Genomic DNA, 24,052 nt, shown 5'->3' with positions numbered 1-24,052 from the left:
GTTTTGCCATGTTGGCCAGGCTAGTCTCGATCTCCTGATCTTGGTGATGTGCCGGCCTTGGCCTCTGTAAGTGCTGGGATTACAGCCATGAGCCACATCACTCGGCCTTCAAATATATTCTTTATCATATAGCTGGCAATGGTTTTCTAGTTTGCTGTTTACTTTTAGGGGAAATCTCTTGACTATCAGTGGGTAAAACACTTAGAATAGGCTGTTATAATGCTTGTAATATCTTGACATGAGGAAAATTCTAGGATGGTTAGAATTTGTAAAATCAAGTCTGTTGAATAAATTTATGAATTAAAACAAGGGGGAAAAGCCTACTTTTGGGTACAAATGTGATTTGACTATAAAATTCTGTATTTAATGTTTTTTATAGTTATGTGCCATCTGAGAGGGGTTGCGCTTAAAATTGGGGAGAAGCTAACTCAATAAAATTGATCAGATTAAAAATCCTCAATAGTATATGTAAATAATAACTGTATCTGATATTTAATTATACATATAGGATAAACTGGGTTTTCTGTCTATCTATGTTGTTTTATTTTATTTTTAAGACAGGGTCTAATGCTTTCCCAGGTGGGAGTGCAGTGGTGGGATCTCAACTCACTGCAGCTTCAACCTCACTGGGCTCAAGTGATCCTCCTGCCTCAGCCTCCTGAGTAGCTGGGACTGTAGGTGCACACCACTGTGCCTGGCTAGTTTTTTTGTATTTTTCATAGAGATGAGTTGTCACTGTGTTGTGTAGCCTGGTTTGGAACTCATGAGGTCAAGTGATCTGCCTGCTTCGCTCCCAAATTGCTGGGACTTACAGGTATGAGCCACTGCACCTGGTCTGTTTTATTTTATTTTTATTACTATTTTTTTGAGATGGAGTCTCGCTCTGTTGCCTAGACAGAGTGCGGTAGTGCGATCTCTACTCACTGCAACCTCCGCCTCCCAGGTTCAAGCGATTCTCCTGCCTCAGCCTCCTAAGTAGCTGGGATTACAGGTGCCTGCCACCTTGCCCAGCTAATTTTTGTATTTTTTTTTTTTTAGTAGAGATGGGGTTTCACCCTGTCGACCGATCTGGTCTCGAACTCCTGACCTTAAGTAATGCACCCGCCTCGGCCTCCCAGCGTGCTGGGATTACAGGTGTGAGCTACTGGGCCCAGCCTATTTTTTATTCATTCATTCATTCATTCATTCATTCATTCTAGATCTGGGTTCTCACTGTGTTGCCCAGGCTGGCCTGGAACTCCTGCACTCAAGCTGTCCTCCCACCTTAGCCTTCCAAGTAGCTGAGCTTATAGATAGGAGCTACCATACCTTGTACTTCACTAAGGTTTTTAATTTAGTTTATCAATATTAAAAAATATGGACACATTTTTAATATTTAATGAGAAGTAGTAGAAAAATTGAATTCACTTTAAGGCTTACTTTTCTATCTTTTTCTCCCAGAGAGTATATTTGTAGAAAAACTTATCCAAATTTTGCTTAGTTTCAGGGATAATTTCATATAATAAATTTGTGAATTATTTTATTTTTATGGCTTATATCAGGCACATACATGAATATTTATATATTCAGGAGGTATGATGGTAGAATGTACAAAAATGTTTTTTAAAAAACTCACTCTTCTAGAATTTTTCTTATTTCTTTCAGTTTGTCTGTATAAATATTCTCTATAGATAACTGACTTTTAAGGAAAAGCTGTTATATTCGTTACACAACTTGTTGCAAATAGGAAATCTAGCCCTATTATTGTTGGTATGAAACTAACAAGCTTTTCTGTAACCCATATTTTAGTGTTTTGGCGCTGTATGGTAGCAATACCTTCCCGTGCCATGTTGAAAGCAAGAAACATGTTTCTAAAAGCACATTTTTTAAAAATAGCATTTGAGTTTTTAAATGAAAACAGAAGCCAAGGTAAGCCTATATTGTATTCGTGCAAAATACATTTTTGTTTTCTTGTGACCTGTGTCATTTTTTCTAGGATATTTGAAAGTTTCTTTTTTTCTTTCTTTCTTTCTTTCTTTTTTTTTTTTTGTGAGACAGAACTGTCTCAGAAAAGTGAAAGATGTCAGTTCTTGCTCTGTGACCCAGGCTACAGTGCAGTGGTGCGAACTTGGCTCACTGCAGCCTCTGCCTCCTGGGTTCAAGTGATTCTCCCACTTCATCCTCCCAGGTAGCTGGGACTACAGGTGTCTGCCACCATGTCCAGCTAATTTTTGTAATTTTAGTACAGTTGGGGTTTCACCATGTTGGCCAGGCTGGTCTTGAACTCCTGACCTGGAGTGATCCGCCCACCTCAGCCTCCCAAAATGCTGGGATTACAGTACAGGTGTGAGCCACTGTGCCTGGCTAAAAGTTTCTGATATAAAGCTGGCAGGAAGTGAGTGACAATTATTAAGTCTTGGAAGAAAAATTTTTAATTTTCTCCTGAGAAGAAATTTCTGAAGAAACATCTTGTAGATAATGTAGTTTCACAGTAAAGTTTTTTTATTTTTATTTTTTTTATTTGAGGCAGAGCCTTGTTCTGTCACCCAGGCTGGAGTGCAGTGGTGCGATCTCAGCTCACTGTAGCCTCTGCCTCCCGGGTTAAAGCAATTCTCATGCCTCAGCCTCCTGAGTAGCTGGGATTACAGGCGTGTGCCACCACACCTAGCTACTTTTTTTTTTTTTTTTTTTTTTTTGGAGACAGGGTCTTGCTCTATCACCAAGGCTGGAGTACAGTAGCATGATTTTGGCTCACTGCAACCTCCACTTCCCAGGTTTAAGCAGTTCTCCTGCTTTAGCCTCCTGAATAGCTGGGGTTACAGGCACATGCCACAACACCCTGCTAATTTTTTTTTTTTTTGTGACAGAGTCTCGCTCTGTAGCGAGGCTGGAGTGCAGTGGTACGATCTCGGCTCACTGCAACCTCCGCTTCCCAGGCTCAAGTGCTTCTCCTTCCTCAGCCTCCTGAGTAGCTGGGATTATAGGTGCCTGCCACCATGCCCAGCTAATTTTTGTATTTTTAGTAGAGATGGGGTTTCACCGTGTTGGCCAGGATGGTCTCGATCTCCTGACCTCGTGATCCGCCCACCTCTGCCTCCCAAAGTGCTGGGATTACAGACAGGAGCCACCGTGCCCGGCAATTTTTGTATTTTAAGTAAAGACAGGGTTTCACCGTGTTGGCCAGGCTGATTTTGAACTCCTGACCTCAAGTGATTCGCCCACCTCGGCCTCCCAAAGTACTGGGATTACAGGCGTGAGCCACCGCACCCGGCCTCGTGGTAAAGTTTATATAGAAAAATGCATTCTCTGTGGAAACAGAACTTATTTGTGTGCCATTGTTTCATTTCTGACCTGGGCTCAGCTTTTATTTCTCTGTGCAGATCCATTTCCTTTGGTGGTACATCCTGTCTTGGATGTTGACCCCAGTCAGAGCTGTATAGTGCCAAAATAAGATAAGTTCTTTGGTTCTTTTTTGCCATTTCTTTCAACTCCTTATTTATCTTTACTCATGGTCATTGAAGATCAGAAGGGTATTTATGAACAGATGGGAATTCTGTGTGTTTCTTCAGTGTTAGTGGAACACCAGGGAGAGGCAATATCATTTTAGTATTGGATTTTCACCTTTCCTGATGCCCCCTAGGTCTAAGGAAACATCAAGCTTATTTTACAGACTTGATATAAGAAACTTCATAATTACCAAATTAAGCTTTAGACACCTCAGTGTTTTAGAGTACTTACTGATATCTATAATACATATTCCTGGGGCCTATGCCTTTCCATATAAATTTTACTTATTTTTTGAGACAGAAGTCTCACTTGGCCCTCCCAGCTGGAGTGCAGTGCCACAATCTTGGCTCACTGCCATCTCCACCTCCCCGGTTCAAGTGATCCTTCCACCTCAGCCTCCTGTGTAGCTGGGACTACAGACACGCGCTAGCATGCCCTGCTAATTTTTTATATTTTTAGTAGAGACTGGGTTTCATCATGTTTGCTAGGCTGGTCTCGAACTCCTGGGCTCAAATGATCCGCCTGCCTCGGCCTTCCAAAGTGCTGGGATTACAGGCATGAGCCACCAAGCCTGGCCAAATTACTCAATATTTTTGAACCTCACTTCCCTTATCTGTGAGATTAGGATAATAATAACCTACCTGAACAAATTAAATGAAGTGATAGATGTCAGTTCTTAGCACAGTAGCCATAATGTTATAGGGACTCTAAATTTCAGTTTTCTTTTTCCTTTCCTTGAACTGTTTTAAGTTTTTTTTTTTTTTTTTTTTTTTGAGACGGAGTCTCGCTCTGTAGCCCAGGCTGGAGTGCAGTGGCCGGTTCTCAGCTCACTGCAAGCTCCGCCTCCCGGGTTTACGCCATTCTCCTGCCTCAGCCTTCCCGAGTAGCTGGGACTACAAGCGCCCGCCACCGCGCCCGGCTAATTTTTTGTATTTTTTAGTAGAGACGGGGTTTCACCGTGTTCGCCAGGATGGTCTCGATCTCCTGACCTCGTGATCCGCCCGTCTCGGCCTCCCAAAGTGCTGGGATTACAGGCTTGAGCCACCGCGCCCGGCCGAACTGTTTTAAGTTTTAAAAGATAGTGATTATAAAATTACTTTTTAAGTGTATACAGTTATTTCAAATATTGTTCATGTTTGTGTTAAAAACAGTCAAACTCATTTTGGTTATGTTGGTATTATAAGAGGGAAATGTAGGGAAATGAGACAATGGAGAAAATCTGAATAACTGTTTCTTTTTGTTTGTTTGATTTTTTTGAGATGGAATCTCGCTCTGTTGCCCAGGCTGGAATGCAGTGGCATGAACTCAGCTCACTGCAACCTCTGCCTCCTGGGTTCAAGCGATTCTTCTCCCTCAGCCCCTGGAGTAGCTGGGACTACAGGCATGTGCCACCACGTCCGGCTAATTTTTGTATTTTTGGTAGAGACAGGGTTTCACCATATTGCCCAGGCTGGTCTTGAACTCCTGACTTCATAATCCACCCGCCTCGGCCTCCCAAAGTGCTGGGATTACAGGCGTGAGCCACCGCACCCGGCCAAGTCTGAATAACTTTTGTTGAGCAATACCGTGTGGCAGGAGCTAGGCTTAACACTTCGCACACAGCAACTCATTTAATCCTTACCACTCAGTTAAGCACATTTCTTCCTCTGAAGGATTACTTCCTAGTTTTTTTTTTTTTTTGAGATGGAATCTTGCTCTGTCTCCCAGGCTGGGGTGCAGTGGCATGATCTCGGCTCACTGCAACCTCCATCTCCTGGGTTCAAGTAATTCTCGTGCCTCAGCCTCCCATGCAGCTGGGATTACAGCATATGCCACCATCCCCGGGAAACTTTTTGCATTTTTAGTGGATACAGGGTTTTACCATGTTAGCCAGGGTGATCTTGAACTCCTGAGCTCAGGCTCTCCATCCTCCTCGGGCTCCCAAAATGCTGGGATTACAGGTATGAGCCACAGCATCTGGCCTACTTCTTAGTTTTTAAAATTGAAGTTTTCTTACTTCCACCCTTTTGAATAATAAGCCTCAGGAATGGGGCCCTTAATAACTTAATGCAGACTTCAAACTTTGTATAGAATATAATAAATTATTAATGACTATTTTATTTCTAAGCTACCATCTTTAGTATTTGGAAGCTATGTTCTTTAGGCTAAGTCTTTTTTTTTCTTTCTTTCTTTCTTTTTTTTTTTAAGCAAACTAGTAATGATATTTACTTTTTGTGGAAACCATGTCTCACTGTCCCCCAAGCTGGAGTGCAATGGCGGGATTATGGCTCACTGCAGCCTCCACCTCCTGGACTCAATTGGTCCTCCTGAGTAGTTGGGACTACAGGTGCATACCACCACACCTGGCTAATTTTTGTATTTTTTGTAGAGATGGGGTTTCACCATGTTGCCCAGGCTGGTCTCAAACTCTTGGGCTCAAGCTATCCTCCTGCCTTGGCCTCCCAAAGTGCTGGGATTACAGGCATGAACCACTGTGTCTGGTCAATATTTACTTTCTAATTCCTGCCTTTAGAAATATATTAGCTGCCCTGAATATATTAGGTTTTTCAGTTGTATGAAACTGTTCAGTTAGGAGTAATGAATTTGATGTCTATTAGTCCTTTTCTTATTTATTTATTTTGAGATGGAGTCTTGCTCTGTTGCCCAGGCTGGAGTGCAGTGGCGCGATCTTGGCTCACTGCAAGCTCTGCCTCCCGGGTTCACACCATTCTCCTGCCTCAGCCTCCCGAATAGCTGGGACTACAGGTGCCCGCCACCACGCCCGGCTAATTTTTTTGTATTTTTAGTAGAGATGGGGTTTCACCGTGTTGACCAGGATGGTCTCAATCTCCTGACCTCGTGATCCGCTTGCCTCAGCCTCCCAAAGTGCTGGGATTACAGGCATGAGCCCCTGCACCTGGCGCCTATTAGTCCTTTTCAACAAATATCACCAGTAAGGCTTGAATTGTTTTTTGAAATGAGAAAAGCAGCAGATTGTTTATTTGAATTTGAATGTAGAGTGTTTGTCACTCAACACCTTAATACTGATCAGGCTAAGAGATGGGCTCTTCCTATGTTGCCCAGGCTGTACTCAACTCCTAGGCTCAAGTAATTCCTTCCCACCTCAGCCTCCTGATTGGCTGGGACTACAGGTGAGCAGCATCACACCCCACTTTGTGTTTTGATTAGTTCTCTTTACTTTTTTTTTAATCGTGGTAAAATAACATAATATTTATCATCTTAACCATTTTAAGTGTACAGTTCAATAGTGTTGCATACGTTCACATTGTTGTGCAACCACTCTCCAGCACTGTGTCTCATCTGTTTTTTTTTTTGAGACATCCTCACTTTGCCGCCCAGGCTGGAGTACGGTGGGGTGATCTCAGCTCACTGCAACCTCTGCCTCCTGGGTTCAAGCGATTCTCCTACCTCACCCTGCCGAGTGGCTGGAATTACAGTCCTGTACCACCACGCCTGGCTAATTTTCGTATTTTTAGTAAAGACAGGGTTTCACCATGTTGGCTAGGCTGGTCTTGAACTCCTGATGTTGGGTGATCCGCCCATCTTGGCCTCCAAAAATGCTGGGATTACAGGTGTGTGCCACCACACCTGGTCACCCTGTTTCATCTCCAAATCCATTAAACTGAGACTCTAAATCCATTAAACAAGCCCCCCATTCCTCCTTCCCCAAAGTGCCTAGCCACCACCATCCAACTTTCTGTTTCAGTGAATTTGACTATTCTTCATGACTCATATAATGGAGTCATTGAGTATTTGTCCTTTTGTGACTGGCTTATTTCAGTTAGTAAAATGTCCTCAAGTTCATCTGTGTTGTAGCATGTGTCAGATTTTCCTTCCTTTTTAAGGCTGAATCAGTTATATGTGTGTACTACATTTGCTTACCCGTTCTCTTAGGTGGCTCCTACCTGTTGTCTATTGTGAATAATGCTGCTATGAACATGGGTATACAGTTATCTCTTTATTTATTTTTTGAGATAGAATCTTGCTCTGTTGCCCAGGCTGGAATGCAGTGGCATAATCATGACTCACTGCAGTCTTGATCATCTGGGCCCAAGTGGTCCTCTCACCTCAGTTTCCCAAGTAGCTGGGACTACAGGCACACGCCACCACATCCACTAATTAAAAAAAAAATTGGCCAGGTGTGGTGGCTCACACCTGTAATCCCAGCACTTTGGGAGGCCAAGGTGGGTGGATCATGAGGTCAGGAGATCGAGACCATCCTGGCTAACATGGTGAAACCCCATCTCTACTAAAAATACAAAAAATTAGCCAGGTGTAGTGGTGGGCGCCTGTAGTCCCAGTGAGTTGTGAAGCCAGCTGGACTTCCTGGGTTGAGTGGGGACTTGGAGAACTTTTCTGTCTAGCTAGAGGATTGTAAACACAGCAATCAGCACTCTGTGTTTAGCTGAAGGATTGTAAATGCACCAATCAGCACTCTGTAAAAATGCACCAATCAGCACTCTGTGTCTAGCTAAAGGATTGTAAATATGTCAACACTCTGTAAAAATGGACCAATCAGCACTCTGTAAAATGGACCAATCAGCAGGACGTGGGCAGAGACAAATAAGGGAATAAAAGCTGGCCACCCCAGCCAGCAGTGGCAACCCACTTGGGTCCCTTCCATGCTGTGGAAGCGTTGTTCTTTCGCTCTTCACAATAAATCTTGCAGCTGCTCACTCTTTGGGTCCATGCCACCTTTAAGAGCTGTAACACCGTGAAGATCTGTGGCTTCATTCTTGAAGTCAGCGAGACCAAGAACCCACTGGAAGGATCCAACTCTGGACATACCAGCTACTTGGGAGGCTGAGGCAGGAGAATGGCATGAACCAGGGAGGTGGAGCTTGCAGTGAGCCAACATTGCACCACTGCACTGTAGTCTGGGCAACAGTGTGAGACTCTTATCTCAAAAAAAAAAAAAAAAATTTGTGGAGCTGGAGTCTAACTATGTTGCCCAGCCTTGTCTCAAACTCCTGAGATCAAGCAATCCTCCTGCGTCAGCCTCCCAAAATGCTGGGATTACTGGTGTGAGCCAATGTGCCTGGCGAGTTAGCTCTTTGAGAGCATACTTTCAATTCTTTTGGATATGTAACCAAAAGTAGAATTGCTGGATCATATGTAATTTTATTTTAATTTTGAAGAATTATCATACTATTTTTCATACTGGCTATTTACCATTTCACATTCTTACCATTGTGCACAAGGTTACTAATTTCTCCACGTCCTTGCCAACACTGTTTTTTTTTTTTTTTTTTTTTTTTTTTGTGTGTGTGTGTGTTTTTGAGATGGAGTCTTGCTCTGTCGCCCAGGCTGCAGTCAGTGGTGTGATCTCGGCTCACTGCAACCTCCGCTTCCTGGGTTCAAGCGATTCTTCTACCTCAGCCTCCCAAGTAGCTGGGACTACAGGTGCGCAACACCACACCTGGCTAATTTGTATATTTTTAGTACAGACGGGGTTTCACCACATTGGCCAGGCTGGTCTCGAACTCCTGAGCTCATGATCTGCCCCCTTCAGCCTTCCAAAGTGCTGGGATTATAGGCGTGAGCCACTGTGCCTGGCCACCGTTTTTTTTTTTTTTAATAGTAGCCATCCTAATAAGTATGAGGTGATATCTCACTGTGGTTTTATTTTCCCTAATGATTAGTGATCTTGAGTGTCTTTTCCTGTGTTCATTGGCCATTGGTGTATCTTCTTTGGAGAAATGTCTGTTCAAGTTCTTTGTTTATTTTATAATTGTGTATTGTTGTTGTTGAGTAGTAGGAGTTTTTTTGTTGTTTTTGTTTTTGTTTTTGAGACAGGGTCTTACTCTGTCACCCAGGCTGGGGTTGAGTGGCATGATCTCGGCTCACTGCCACCTCTGCCTCCCAGGTTCCAGTGATTCTCCTGCCTCGGCTTCCCAAGTAGCTGGCATTACAGGTGTGCACCACCACACCTGATTAATTTTTTTGCATTTTTAGTAGAGACCAGGGCTTAGTAGAGACAGGTTTAGTAGAGATGGGGTTTCGCCATGTTGGCCAAGCTGGTCTCAAGCTCCTGGCCTCAAATGATCTGCCCACCTTGGCCACCCAAAGTGCTGGCATTACAGGTGTGAGCCACCGCACATGGCAGGAGTTCTTTATATATTGTGGATATTAACTCCTTATCAGAGTAATGATTTACAAATATCTTCTCCCATCTCATGGGTTGTCCTCTCTCTTTTCCTTTGATTCACAGTTCTGGTTTTTAAAAATTTTATTATATATTTTGTAAGACATTTAAAAGAATAATACAGTAAACGTTTTTATAACCACTATCAAATTAAATATTAGTAAATTAGTTTGCTCCCGAGTTTCCCTTTATTGATTACAAGTCCCTCACCAAAGGTAACCACTAATGAATTTGATTTTTCTCTGACTAGTTTATACTCCTTAGACAGCCTGTTAGTGTATTAGAAGCTTGTCATGACTGAAGTAAAAATTCTGCAAAGATCCTGGGGAAGGCTAAGGTGGGATGAGTTCTTTCTTAAATTTTTGTGATGCTGTTGTCCAAAGCCCAGTTCAGCACCCTATCAGAGATACTTGCACATAATAGGTATACAGGAATGTTTGTTGAATGACTATTTGGAACCCATGTACTTATGATTGAAGATATTTTGTACCACTATTTTTTTTTTTTGAGACGGAGTCTTGCTCTGTCGCCCAGGCTGGAGTGCAGTGGCCGGATCTCAGCTCACTGCAAGCTCCGCCTCCCGGGTTCACGGCATTCTCCGGCCTCAGCCTCCTGAGTAGCTGGGACTACAGGCGCCCGCCACCTCGCCCGGCTAGTTTTTTTTTTTTTTTGCATTTTTTAGTAGAGACGGAGTTTCACCGTGTTAGCCACGATGGTCTCGATCTCCTGACCTTGTGATCCACCCGTCTCGGCCTCCCAAAGTGGGATTACAGGCTTGAGCCACCACGCCCAGCCCTGTACCACTATTATACTATTTTCTCTCTCTTTTTTTTTTTTTTGTGACAGAGTCTTATTCTGTCACCCAGGCTGGAGCACAGTGGTGCGATCTCAGCGCACTGCAACCTCCACCTCCTGGGTTTGAGCAATTCTCCTTTCTCACTCTCCCAAGTAGCTGAGACTACAGGCGCACACCCACCACCACGCCTGGCTAATTTTTGTATTTTTGTTAGAGACAGGTTTTCACCTTGGTCAGGCTGGTCTTGAACTCCTGACCTCAGGTGATCCACCCACCTCAGCCTCCCAAAGTGCTGGGATTACAGGCGTGAGCCACCATGCCTGGCCACTATTATACTATTTTTTTTTCTTTTTTGAAACGGAGTCTCGCTCTGTCACCCAGGCTGGAGTGCAGTGGCGTGATCTCAGCTCACTGCAAGCTCCGCCTCCCGGGTTCATGCCATTCTGCTGCCTCAGCCTCCCGAGTAGCTGGACTACAGGTGCCCACCACCACACCTGGCTAATTTTTTTGTATTTTTAGTAGAGACAGGGTTTCACAGTGTTAGCCAGAATGGTCTCGATCTCCTGACCTCATGATCCACCCACCTTGGCCTCCCAAAGTGCTGGGATTACAGGCGTGAGCCACCATGCCTGGCTATTATACTATTTTGATATGAAGTGAAGTTTAGATATCTCTGTGTTAGGATTACTGTATACCAATAAATAGACTGCTATGGCAGAGTAAATGTTTTCTTAGAGGTAGTGGAACTGAGGGCAAACTTGAGTTGGGAACATTTTAGCTCTAAATACATACAGTACATTTAGCTGCCTTGGCTAATTTAACTTTTAGACAGGGCAAATGGAATAAGGCAATGTTGAGGTGCTACGTTTTTGGTTCAGAAAAATGGCTGTAAGTTTTGAAAGAAGGCATGATTCTGGTAAGATCTGACTGTGGACAAGGGGCTGTTGAAATAAACTACAGTGTTTCCAGGGCAGTGGTGAACGACTTGACCTCCATAATAGCTGAAAATGAAGTCCTTCTATAACGAAGCCATAGTAGCAGCAGCAGCAGCTGTTGCCACTGCCACCTGCGTTCGGTGGCTGTGTGAGGTGGCTAGACCAGGAAGTGATTCCATGGCACTAGGCATGTATAACGAAGGACTTTGGCTCTGGCAGAGTGGTTGTACAGGTTGTGGGTGTCACTTTAAACATACAAAGATCTGCTTGCTGGAGGAGGGGCAGCTTCTTGAGGATCAGGTGTGCAACTGAAAGGGATGAGCTCATCCTTCTAACCAGACCTGCTCTAGACACTGACTGAATGTTTTCCTAATTGCAAGTCCTGCAGCTGGGAGAAGCAGGAAATGATTGACGCTTCAGGCACTTGGTGAGTAGTAAAAAAAAAAAAAAAAAAGAAAGGAAAAAGTTAAAAAGGCATTTTTGGGGAAGCTTTTGAAATATGTGTGTGAATATCAGGTTGAAGGTGACATACACACACATAATCTTTCTCTAAGTTGAGGATCGCAGTAAAGTGTATTGTGTTGAGGAAAGCAAAGCTTTGGTGGTTCTAACTTTATTCTACTACTTCCTTTTGAGGTGACTTTTCATGACTTAACAATTTTGTTTCCTACAGTGTCTTGACTGGTTTCATTTCTCTAGGAAATAAGAATCCTGGGAGCTCCTTTTTTATTTTCAAGGATCTTCATGGCTTGTTTTGGAGCTTTTATTGAGGAAACATCCCACATTTGAAGACTTCTGTGTTGGATTTCAGAGCTCCTATACATGATCCTGTTTTGTTTTAATTTACCCAAACTTTCCTATTCACTTTAGGTAAGGTTCTTAAAAATGAAATTGGTTTAGAAAAGAAATATCAATTGTTTATCATTTATTTATTTGTAACCTTTATTTTAGGTTCCAGGGTACATGTGCAGGTTTGCTATATAGGTAAACTACATGTTTTGTAGTATAAATTATTTCGTCATCCAGGTAATAAGCATAGTACCTGATAGGTAGTGTGTGTGTTTTTTTTTTTTGAGATGGAGTTTCGCTCTAGTCACCCAGGCTGGAGTGCAGTGGCGCCATCCCAGCTCACTGCAACCTCCACCCCCCAGGTTCAAGCGATTCTCCTGCCTGAGCCTCCTGAGTAGCTGGGATTACAGGCAGCCGCCACCACACCCAGCTAATTTTTGTATTTTTGTTAGAGATGGGGTTTCACCATGTTGGCCAGGCTGGTCTCAAACTCCTAACCTCAGGTGATCCGCCTGCCTCAGCCTCCCAAAGTGCTGGCATTGTAGGCATGAATCACCGCGCCCAGCCCCTGATAGGTAGTTCTTTAATTCTCACCCTCCTTCCACCTTCTATCCTCAAGTAGGCCCCAATTGTTTATTATTTTGAATGGAACTTTTTATCTTGAGATAATTCTAGATTTATACAGAGTTAAATAATATTGATCTGATGTTTCATTTACCTCGTTTCCCCCAATGGCAATATCTTCCAAAATTACAGTACAATTTTACAACCGGGATATTGATGTTGATACAGTCAAGGTACCAAATATTTTCATCACCACAGGATCTACTGTGTTGTCCTTTTGTAGCTACCCCCACTTCCCTTCCACCCCTATACCTTTCTTAACTCCTGTCAACCGCTAATCAAAAAATCAGTTTTTAGCAGAGAAAATTTTACGTGCAATCCTGAGAAGTTCTGTATGAAAGATACACATGGCCTTATGAAAAGAGCCCTTGGGTTAAACGCGGTGGCTCACAACTGTAATCCCAGCACTTGGGAGTCTGAGGTGGGTGGATCACCTGAAGTCAGGAGTTCAAGGCAGCCTGACAAACATGGAGAAACCCCGTCTCTACTAAAAATACAAAATTAGCCGGGTGTGGTGGCGCATGCCTGTAATCCCAGCAACTCAGGAGGCTGAGACAGGAGCATTGCTTGAACTCAGGAGGCAGAGGTTGCAGTGAGCCATGATCGCGCCATTGCACCCAGCAAGGGCAAAAAGAGCAAAACTCTGTCTCAAAAAAAAAAAAAAAAAAAAAAAAAAGAAAGCCCAAAACTGCAATTGATTTTGGTTCATTGTAGCTCTTTACCTTGGACAAATAATTTTAATTTCTCTGTGCTTCAGTTTTCTTATCTATACAATGGGATAGCGGTATATTAACCTATTTTGCAGGATTTTTGAGAAATTGTAAAGCTCTTTCAAAAAATAAATATTATATAGATTATTATTAGCAGCAGGGATAATTGTTTTCAAACTAGAAAGTATATAGCAAGTTAAAAACTGGAAACTGTAGCCCAAGATGGTAATAGTGAACATTTTTAAATGAATTTAAGTCTTAAGGGTGAAATGAATTACATTTCAGGATGCTGAGTTAACGGGCTGATGATCTCAGAGCCACTGTTGTTAATCTTTGAGAAACCATAAAGACTGAGAGAGACAAATGTCTTTATATCCAAAAAGAGGAAAGGAAAGTAGTTGGAAAACCATAGACGTGTAAAATTGTTAAATCTTGGGAAAATTCAATTATAAATGACTAAATATAATATGAAGTATTAAGGAGAAAGAAGAGTATGGGTTGATTGATCATAACAAATTCTATTTCTATTTTTGGATTTCATTACTTCTATTTAGGATTGAGAGTTTTGTGGATCAGGGGATTGTTCTACATATAGTGAGTCAAAATCCCATTAGTTTCACAGTCTTTCATGTGGCTGATCATGTGTAGTGATACAAATTTCATTGATTGGTTAAGTGTATGTGTCAGACATTGAATAACTGTATCCACTGACCATCTTGATTTTACCAGGAAGGTCCCTGGTAGATTATTCTTATTTTTTCCATAGGCAGTCAGTCTGCATGGGTTATTTTATTTTTTTTGTGATGGAGTCTTGCTCTGTTGCCCAGGCTGGAGTGCAGTGGTGTGATCTCGGCTCACTGCAACCTCTGCCTCCCGGGTTCAAGTGATTCTCCTGCCTCAGTCTCCTAAGTAGCTGGGATTACAGGTGCCCACCACCATGCCCGGCTAATTTTTTTTTTTTTTTTTTTTGAGACGGAGTCTTGCTCTGTGCCCCAGGCTGGAGTGCAGTGGCGCGATCTCGGCTCACTGCAAGCTCCGCCCCCCCGGGTTCACGCCATTCTCCTGCCTCAGCCTCCCAAGTAGCTGGGACTACAGGCGCCCACCACCTCGCCCAGCTAATTTTCTTGTATTTTTAGTAGAGACGGGGTTTCACCGTGTTAGCCAGGATGGTCTCGATCTCCTGACCTCGTGATCCGCCCGTCTCGGCCTCCCAAAGTGCTGGGATTACAGGCTTGAGCCACCGCGCCCGGCCATGCCCGGCTAATTTTTATGTATTTAGTAGAGACAGGGTTTCACCAACTTGGTCAGGCTGCTCTTGAAATCCTGACCTCGGGTGATCCACCCGCCTTGGCTTTCCAAAGTGTTGGGATTACAGGAGTGAGCCACCACACCTGGCCTCCTTTTCCATCTTAACTAAGCACTTACATAACCACTGAACGGGTTCATTCTGTCCGTTGCCCCCATACAGCTGATTTATCAAGACAGGAGAATAGCAATGGAGAAAGAGTTTAATTCACGCAGAGCTGGCTGCACAGGAGACCAGAGTTTAATTATTACTCAAATCAGTCTCCTGGAATATTCCAGGATTGGGGTTTTAAAGGCTAATTTGGTGGGTAGAGGGCCAGAGAGTGGGGAGTGTTGATTGCTTAGGTCACCAATGAAATCACAGGGAGTCGAAGCTGTCGTTTTACACTGAGTCAGTTCCTGGGTGGGACCACAAGACCAGATGAGACAGTTTATTTATCTGGATGGCACCAGGTGATCCATCGAGTTCAGGGTTTGAAAAATATCTCGAGCACCAATCTTAAGTTTTACATTAGTGATGTTATCCCTAGGAGCAGTTAGGGAGGTGCAGAACCTTGGGGCCTTTAGCTGCATGATTCTTAAAGCATAATTTCTAATCTTGTAGCAATTTGTTAGTCCTACAAAGGCAGTCTAGTCCCCAGGCAAGAAGAGGGTTTGTTTTGGGAAAGGGCTGTGTTTTTGTCTTTATTTCAGAGTTAAACTGTAAACTAAGTTCCTCCCAAAGTTAGTTCACCTTTTGTCCAGAAATGAACAAGAACAGCTTGGAAGTTAGAAGCAACAGGGAGTCAGGTAGGTCAGATCTCTTTCACTGCAATAATTTTCTCAGTTATAATTTTTGCAAAGGTGGTTTCACTTACCATGAACTATGGCCATGACTTTTTGCAATTTGAGGTTTGACAGTAAAACTAGCATGAATTTCCTTTCCTTCTTCACAATTTCATACATAGATTTGTTCTTATGGTAGACCTTAGCAGCTTTAGTGTAGCAGCTTAGCAGCTTTTTTTCTTTCCTTATTAAGTCGATAATTTTCACTTTTTCACTTAAAGGAAGCGCCTTATGGCTTCTCTTTAGCCTGTTGAATTGCCAGTATCACTACTCTTGCATTTTGGGAACATTGTTAAGTAAAATAAAGTTATTTGAACACAAGCACTGAGAGACCCTGACAGTCGATCTGATAATTGAAGGGTTACTAAGTGACTGTTGGGTGGGAAGTGTAGACATGTGGATAAGCTGGACAAAGATGATGCATGTCCTGGTCACTCACAAAATTTTTGTGTAATATTTTCAGGCCATGTTGACCTCAGGTAACAGAAACCTTGGAAACCACTGATGAGGGCAGGGTCGGGGGAACAACACGACCACTACTTTATTCTTTTTTTTTTTTTTTGAGACAGGATCTCACTCTGTTATTCAGACTAGAGTGTGATGGCCTGATCTCAGCTCATGGCAACCTCCACCTCCCCGGCTCAAGCAATTCTCCTGTCTCAGCCTCCTGAGTAGCTGGGATTACAGGCACGTACCACTACTGCCTGGCTAAATTTATTTTTTTTGAGACAGAGTCTCGCTCTGTTGCCCAGGCTGGAGTGCAGTGGCTTGATCTCGGCTCACTGCAAGCTCCGACTCCCGGGTTCACACCATTCTCCTGCCTCAGCCTCTTGAGTAGCTGGGACTACAGGCACCCGCCACCACGCCCGGCTAATTTTTTTGTATGTTTAGTAGAGACAGGATTTTACTTTGTTAGCCAGGATGGTCTTGATCTCCTGACCTCGTGATCCACCTGCCTCAGCCTCCCAAAGTGCTGGGATTACAGGCGTGAGCCACTGCGCCCGGCTTAATTTTTGTATTTTTAGTAGAGATGGCGTTTCACCATGTGGGTCAGGCTGGTCTTGAACTCCTGACCTCAAATGATCCACCTGCCTTGGCCTCCCAAAGTTCTGGGATTACAGGCATGAGTCACTGCACCTGGCCTCTTTTTTTTTTTTTAATTGGATCTTGACTCTGTTGCCAAGGCTGGAGTGCGGTGGCACCATCTCAGCTCACTGCAATGTCCACCTCCTGGTTCAAGCGATTCTCCTGCCTCAACCTCCCGAGTAGCTGGGATTACCGGCGCACACCACCATGCCCAGCTAATTTTTGTATTTTTGGTCAAGACGGGTTTTTCACCATGTTGGCCAGGCTGGTCTCAAAATCCTGACCTCAAGAGATCCACCCACCTTGGCCCCGCAAAGTGCTGGGATTACAGGCGTCAGCCACCGTGCCCAGCTGATTACTTTCTGTAAGACTAGCATTTAGGTAATTCTGTGGTGTACTTGAGAGGGATTTTCATACTCTTCTTGCTTTCTAGGAGCTGTAAGTCCAGTCAAAGACTTAAAAACCCTTGTTCTAGAGACAGGGTGGTTAATGTTTATAATGACATAATGCTATTTGATATAATTTTTAGAATTATGCAAGATATAGTTAAATAAATGAATTTAAATAATAATGATACTATAACATTAGAAGCCCAAATATGTGGCCCCTATCTCCCTTTCTTCTTTCTTTAGAGTCCATTTGTGTGAGAAATACAGAGATTTCTTGGATGATTTTTGCTGCTCAGGTCTGTGATTAACAGCCAAAGTTTCTCCAAAATATATTCTTTGAATCAGTTTTTTCCTCTTCCCTCTACCCTTTCTGCAATATTCCTCTTCTCAGTAATGTGTACTTGAGTGAAACAACCAGCTGTTTAAGGTACACATGCTCTGCTAACATTGTGAATTAATCTCAGAATAAAAACTAGAGTCATCTGTGATTGCACAGGGATTGCACCTGTGACTGGCCACTGCATTCCAGCCTGAGCAACATAGTGAGACTCCGTCTTTAAAAGAAAATAGTGGTGGGGCATGGTGGCTCACACCTGTAGTCCCAGCACTTTGGGAGGCTGAGGTGGGTGGATCATGTGAGGTCAGGAGTTCGAGACCAGCCTCGCCAACATGGTGAAACCCTGTCTTGACTAAAAATACAAAAATTAGCCGGGTGTGGTGGCATGCATCTGTAATCCCAGCTACTCAGGAGGCTGAGGCAGGAGAATCACTTGAACCCGGGAGGCAGAGATTGCAGTGAACTGAGACTGTGGCACTGCACTCCAGCCTGGGTGACAGAGTGAGATGCTGTCTTAAAAACAAACAAAACCAAAATTTTTTTAAGAAGTTAAAAAAAAAACCCCTAGACTCAAATTAGTTATGTAGTTTTCCTGTTTTTCATCTACTTCATGGTATATTCTTCTTTACAACCTAGAGTCAAAGGCTAGAATATTTTCTCTTAGGTTCCTTATTAGCTAAGATCAAGTCCATCTCTTATTTTTGTTTGCTAGAACTCCAGTTTAAGAGCTCTGAATTAAGTTCCCCCTCTCTCCAGGATCAAATGCTAAAGCCTTTCACTTGATATAAAGCAGTCTCTTCCCCACCCCTCCCCACCCCAATCCTACAGTTTATTTAAAAGTCCCAGCCTAGGTAATATACTGAGACTCTGTTTCTTCAAAAATTTTTTAGAAATTAGCTGGGTCTGGTGGTACACACCTGTAGTCCCAGCTACTGGGAGGCTGAGGGTAGAAGATTGCATGAACCCAGGAATTTGACGGTGCAGTAAGCTGTGATCACACCACTGCAGCCAGCCTGGGCAACAGAGCAAGAACCTGTCTCTTAAAAAATAAAAAGTCGGCCGGGCGCGGTGGCTCACGCCTGTAATCCCAGCACTTTGGGAGGCCGAGGCGGGCGGATCACAAGGTCAGGAGATCGAGACCATGGTGAAACCCTGTCTCTACTAAAAATAGAAAAAATTAGCCGGGCGCAGTGGCGGGCGCCTGTAGTCCCAGCTACTCGGGAGGCTGAGGCAGGAGAATGGCGTGAACCCGGGAGGCGGAGCTTGCAGCGAGCAGAGATCCGGCCACTGCACTCTAGCCTGGGCAACAGAGTGAGACTCCGTCTCAAAAAAAATAAAAATAAAAATAAATAAATAAATAAATAAAAAGTCCGCAAATTTTGTCACTACATTCTAAAATCTAGAGTCTTTTATTGGCTGGGAGCAGTGGCTCACACCTGTAATCTCAGCACTTTGGGGGGCTGAGTCGGGCGGATCACTTGAGGTCAGGAGTTTCAGACCAGCCTGGCCAACATGGCGAAGCCCCATCTCTACTAAAAACACAAAAACTAGCTGGGCGTAGTGGCACCCACCTGTAATCCCAGCTACTTAGGAGGCTGAGGCACAAGAATCACTTGAACCTGGGAAGTGGAGGTTACAGTGAACTGAGATCATGCCACGGCATTCCAGCTTGGGTGACAGAGAAAGACTCAGACTCAAAAAAAAAAAAAAAAAAAAAAGAGTCTTTTATTTTCCAATCTCATTCCTACAGTGGAGTCACTCAGTTCCTGCCTTTACTGCCAACATCAGCATTATCATTAGCATCTCAGAAATAAAAGACAACAATGATGGTTTGACTTTGGGGTTACTCCAGAGGGAGTCATTTTGGTTTTTCTTAGAGAAATCCTCTGTTTCTCTTTTATGACTTTTTTTTTTTTTTTTTTTTTTTAGTAGAGACAGGAGTCTCGCTTTGTCGCCCAGGCTGGAGTGCAGTGGCCGGATCTCAGCTCACTGCAAGCTCCGCCTCTCGGGTTCACGCCATTCTCCTGCCTCAGCCTCCCAGAGTAGCTGGGACTATAGGCGCCCGCCACCACGCCCAGCCATGACTTTTAAGAGAAGCAAAATGTTCTTTTATTAAATTGAACATTCTGTTGTACCCTCCTCTATTTGCTAGTGGAAACCAATAATGAAAAGTTATGGAATGTGACCAAATAGGACTTTTCAGCCTGTGCTTTTCCATTACCCTCCTCACTACCCTCCAAGGATTTTTCTTGATTGATTTACTCAAATCCTAAAGATTGTTTCTCCCTGATAATAATATTTATATTTTTTCAGATACCTTTGTCTATTCTGGTCTAAGGTGGACCTATTGTGGTGTTACATATTCCCTGTGAAGTACTTGGAAAATATGACTTGTTAAGTTTTGTTGAAGCACAGTTTTACAAAATACTGTTGTAACTAGTCATCCAACTTTAGAATACCTGAACATTTAAACTAAAACCCTATTTTAAAAAATAATAAACTGAAACCCTGTATATCACTCTCCCTCTTGACGTAGTTAGCAATCATGTACACAAAACCTTTTCTTTCCATTTTTTCTTTTTTTTTCTTTTTGAGACAGGGTCTTGCTCTGTGGCCCAGGCTGGAGTGCGGTGACATAATCACTGCTCACTGGGGCCTTGACCTCTCCGGCTCAAGGGATCCTCCCACCTCAGCCTGGAGTAGCTGGGCCAGAGGTTCATGCCACCATAGCAGGCTAATTAAATTTTTTTTTTTTTGGTAGAGAAGAGGCCTCCCTATGTTGCCCAGGCTGGTCTCGAACTCCTGGGCTCAAATGATCCTCCTGTGTTGGCCTCCCAAAATGCTGGGATTACAGACATGAGCCCCTGCACCCGGCCTACAAAACCTTTTCTACAGGCAATTCTACACTCACCTACCACGAACTTGTAGTTACTCAATTTATTTTGAATGGAGAAGCCCAGTGGTTGATACAGGGTTCTCTTTCTATTTGGCACAGAACCTCTTGTGCAGTCTTGAAGAGGGAATAAGAAATGTCTGAAAATAACTTGTGCAAGGCAGAATGTGAGTATCATAGCAGATTTTTATGGGAGTTGTTTTCTGAGGGGCCTCTGGAGAGATTACAATCTATTAGAGTGAGATTTCCCTGTGGATCACTTCCCTTACCTGGATGAGACATGAAAAGTAATGTTGTCTGGTTGTAATCAGGGTTGAAGCTCTGTAACTCTGTCCCAGTACTCTAGTTTTATTTGATTGGTTTCACAATGAATGTATACCTATATTTTAATGACTTGATTGAAGAGCTTGGTCTTGATATTTGTATATCTTTATTTGCAGTCAGAACTTACCAGTAGAAATTTTGTGTTTCACACTTCGAAATGGCATTACTACCTCCTCCTCCACCTGGCACTCGGAGACCTGAATTAGAATGCTAATGGTTAACAAGAAAAGCAACAGTGTTTTTTTTTCTTTTTCTTTTTTTTTTCTTTTTTTGCGGCACTTTTCCTGTGGCCAAAGGACTACTTCAATTTGATATACTGTATTGTTAAAATGTAAGAGCTTAATTAGTTTTGGACATTGCCCATGTTTGTTAAATTTTACCAATAAATCTTAATTGTATCTTTTTTTTAGTGAACTCATATATTTTCTCTCAACCTATAGAAATACAACAGACCTTCATATTTGGCAAGGAGTCTACTGATGAGTTTTTTCATCAGTATGCTTATAAAACAACCTCTTTCAATAAAACTGTTTTATAACCTCAGATAATACATAGAAGGGTGTGTGTTGGTCCTCTGGGGCCTTTGTGCCCTGCCTGCAAATGCAAGTTCTCGGTTGACTGATCACATGTTTGGGGGTGGGACCCTGCCTGCTGTTTGTTCTTGGTGATATAACTAGGTCTCTTCCCCGAGAGAGGGGTGGAGATCTTTCCCTGTTGCGGACTTTGGGGTTGAGAACCTTTAGATCCCAAGCATTTTAAAATTGACTCAAATTCCAATGGCTCAGTTTAAATAATAATTTTCTTTAATAGTGTGGCTCGTTTAAAACAGTTGGAAGAGTTTTGCTTATTAAAATGATTTAATTTAAGCCCAGTCTTGGAATTCTGAATTAGGGATTCCAATAATAACATTGTTTTAATTATTCTGTAAACAACTACAAATATGTTGTCTTCTCGTGCTCCTTTAGACTGCAGTGCAAAGGACTGTTTTTGGGGGGACCGGCCCTTCTTTGGAAGCAGCAGCCATCCTGCAAACCTTATTGTTTGATGACCTTTTCCATCAGGAATGCCCCAGGAAACAGTTTCATAATTGTTTTTCTTAAGCCTCAAGTGAAGTTTGTGATATGTCCTTTCAAGTTACTTTTGGTTAGTTTCTTAAGTTTACTTTGTTTTTAATTGGAAGCTCCACCTTTTTAACTTTGTCATGAATTGTCAGTGCTGAGTTCCTGGTAGTTGGTAAAAAGAATTGCCTTCTCTCTGATATCCTGTTCTGCAGGAAGTCCTTGTGGTTTAGATTCACAGTTTCTCATTGTTGCTGGCTACACTTGTCTCCTCCCTCCTACCCTTCCCTCCCCACAGCTCTAGCTATTCCCTTATTCCTCCCCATTCTTGTATCACTTGCCCCACAGATACCCTCGTGATTAGAGGTCTTTTGCTGGAGGTTGACTGTGCTGTCTGGTAAGTATTGTAGTTGTTGTGGCAAAAACAGATAGATGGAAGATTGCAGGAACTGATTAGTTTTTGTGAAGTTTTCTTTCTTTAAAAAAAATATTCCCAAGCACTGATTAATAAACCATTTCTTTAAACAGCAGTAGTTTAAACTTTGAAATTGAGATTTTAGGACTCTCTCAACTTTCAAGAGGCATCTTGCAAGCTGTTGTTTCTGCTCTTTCTCCCTCCTCCCTGTTTCAATTATTAAATTTTGGAGATTTCTTTTTTTTTTTTTTCAAAAAAAATCATAGATTTTCTTGAGTTCCTTAGAATTAAAGGCAAGAGTTGTGGGTTTGGTATTTTAAACTTCCTTCAAACAGAAGAATGTTATTTGTGATTTCTGTATACCTATTTTCAGTATTAACATACTGGTTAAAGTAATAGTGAAGAAAAGAGCCTATTTTGTGGCTAAATTGGAAAGTAGCTGAATGATTCTTTTTTCCTATCAGCATAATAGTGTTGGCAAAATCCGCTAAGATTTTGGCAATATGTTGTCAATTCTGGGAAATGATTTGCCAAGTACTTCAGGATAACAGATGCTTCTGGGAATTATTTTTGGGAAGTTAGATAGATTTGTTCATTAGCACCTGCTTCCTTGAGGCATGATGCCTATAATCCTTTTGAAAGTAAAATATTTAATATTTGATCTTTAGATTGAGTCAAATATCACTTTCATAATGGGTTATTTCCTTGTGTTTTATGTTTTGAGCTTCTAAGAATATTTGTATATTAAAAAAATTTTTTTTGGATACTGGATGGTTGATACTTTGGTATTTCAAGCAGTTATAAGTGATGAGCTTTGGAGTCTCCCAAACTACAGGTAGTTAGAAGTCATCTTTATGGTAGATGATGTGAGAGGAAACTTGTTTCTGGGATTTCATTGCTGTTCAATTGAGGCACTTACTCACATGATGGTTGTGTTCGTACAGTAATGATTTCCTGAGCTCCTAATATGAGGTAAGTGCTGGGTCCTTGCTAAGTGCTTTGCATTTACTTCTAATTTCCAGTACAACCTGGCCAGGTAGTAGTATTGTCCCTCTAGAAAGCGGCTATACATAGGTAGAAAGAACATGGGTTTTCTTTCCTGCAAAATGAGAAAAATAATCACTATTTGGCAGGTTAATTGTGAGAATTAGAGGATATACCATGTGTCCAGTGCCTAGTGCAGTACCAAACATGTAGTTTGTATTCACTAAGTGGGCTACCATTATTATAATTTTACAACTGATGAAAGAGGATAAGTAATCTGCTGAAGATCACTCAGTTGTAAGTGGTAGAGCTAGAATATGAACTGGCTCAGAGTGTGAAGTCTGGTAGCATGTTTTCATCTGAGTATTGTAAAGGCTGTTAGAGTAGATTTCAGTGGATTCCTTCTCATCCCTTCACCTCCTGCCCCTACAGAGGAAAGCTTCTTTATAGATGTCCTCCTTTGTTTGGTATCCTCTGTCGCCCTCCCAGTCAGTCATGTGCTTGCTCTCTCACACTGGAGTTGCTTGTGCCATTCAGTACCAGTGTTCTCCCAACAGAAATGAGTCAAGCCAGTGCTGTCAGTTTGCTTCCCCTCCTTTTTTCCTCTTGTTGATAGCACTGTCATACTTTCGTTATTGTTTGTACTGAAATAATTTGAGTATATTTATAATGATTAATAAATAATGCATTGATGGAATCAAGTATTTAAATGTAAAAAGTTTTAGTGATTTTAAAAATTCAGGATAAAAATCTCTGGTTCTAAATGATTGAATCAGAAGGTTATTATATAGGGCAACTTTCTGGAACTCATTGTTTTGCTATCCAGGGGCCTAATAAATTGCTATTGATTTTCATTCCTTTAACCACTGCTGTTACTAGTTTGCTGCTATTGGCAGTAGGGTTTGGAAAGAACATTTCGTTTGTCCTACTGACCATAAAATAGAGTATCTT

General features: G+C 42.4%; 1 protein-coding gene across 21 annotated transcripts in view; it reads left to right on the top strand.

Annotated features, from left to right (window-relative positions):
* The window catches only part of USP54 (ubiquitin specific peptidase 54), a 120,468-nt gene that overhangs the window by 13,535 nt on the left and 82,881 nt on the right, over positions 1-24,052 (top strand). For 11 of the 21 annotated variants that reach the window (XR_004176973.1, XM_009214684.4, XM_003903766.5 and 8 more), the window contains exon 1: positions 20,999-22,099. The exons of 3 other annotated variants lie outside the window; for them this stretch is intronic. The gene's annotated coding sequence lies outside the window, so the exon portion shown is untranslated. Of the gene's footprint in view, positions 1-10,990; positions 11,790-11,814; positions 12,233-17,333; positions 17,387-20,422; positions 20,488-20,998; positions 22,100-24,052 lie in introns of those variants that run through there. 7 more of the 21 variants (XM_021943363.2, XM_009214678.4, XM_009214685.4 and 4 more) reach the window with 5 other exon arrangements.

The sequence above is a fragment of the Papio anubis genome, chromosome 11, assembly GCF_008728515.1.
Source record: "Papio anubis isolate 15944 chromosome 11, Panubis1.0, whole genome shotgun sequence".
NCBI lineage: Eukaryota > Metazoa > Chordata > Mammalia > Primates > Cercopithecidae > Papio > Papio anubis.
This window is presented reverse-complemented; position numbering and strand designations above follow the sequence as displayed.